Raw genomic sequence first — 830 nt, forward strand, 5'->3', positions numbered from 1 at the left:
ACTGAATCTGAGAATATCAATAAGCCATTTACTAAAAGAAACACTTACTAGGATTTTTGTCATATAAGACTTTAATCAGGTTTTATGGCCCCACATACTCTGGAGCTGGAAGGATCGTTTATTTAATGTAACATCAAAGCCAGATGTACTGTAAAGTATACTCTGAACACAGAAAATGGCACTTTTCTGTTCTTAATGATAAGGCTCTTTTTGTGCATAATATTCTAAAATGAAGACATTTCAAACTATACAAATTACCTCCAAGTTTTCATGATGAGCGGGAAGATTTTCAGTAGATGTATCATATTCATGGACCAATGCTGACCGATGTTGCTCCATTTACAAATCTTGAAAAAACTTTTCTGTACTTAACCTGGTTTGCCAAATATTCCAGTATAATGAAAGTGCCCTATCTTAAAAACCTGTCGAATACTCCACTGATGAAATTTGATAAATAAACTTCAGGATTATATTTGTTACTTGCTTTCAGTCTCTGCAGTATATTGCCAGTCTATTATTTCGAGGTAGGTTGTCTACTACAAAATACCACTATTAGAAAATGGATATTTGTTACCAAATCATATATTTTTAAAAATTTTTGTTGCTTTTGGACATCTTTATCCAAAATCATTTCACTTCTTCAAATAAGACAACAAATATCTTTACTCTGGATTTCTCAGTTTTTGCACTTGGTCAGAATCTATATTCTATAATTCTTGATTTCATTTTTAAGCATACATTCATATAACCACTGATCAAGATTTATAACAAATGTGGGCTTCCAATAAAACTAGAGACTTAAAATGTTTAGAGTTGGTGCCTAAGTATCC

The sequence above is a fragment of the Muscardinus avellanarius genome (genome assembly GCF_963383645.1).
Source record: "Muscardinus avellanarius genome assembly, chromosome: 6".
NCBI lineage: Eukaryota > Metazoa > Chordata > Mammalia > Rodentia > Gliridae > Muscardinus > Muscardinus avellanarius.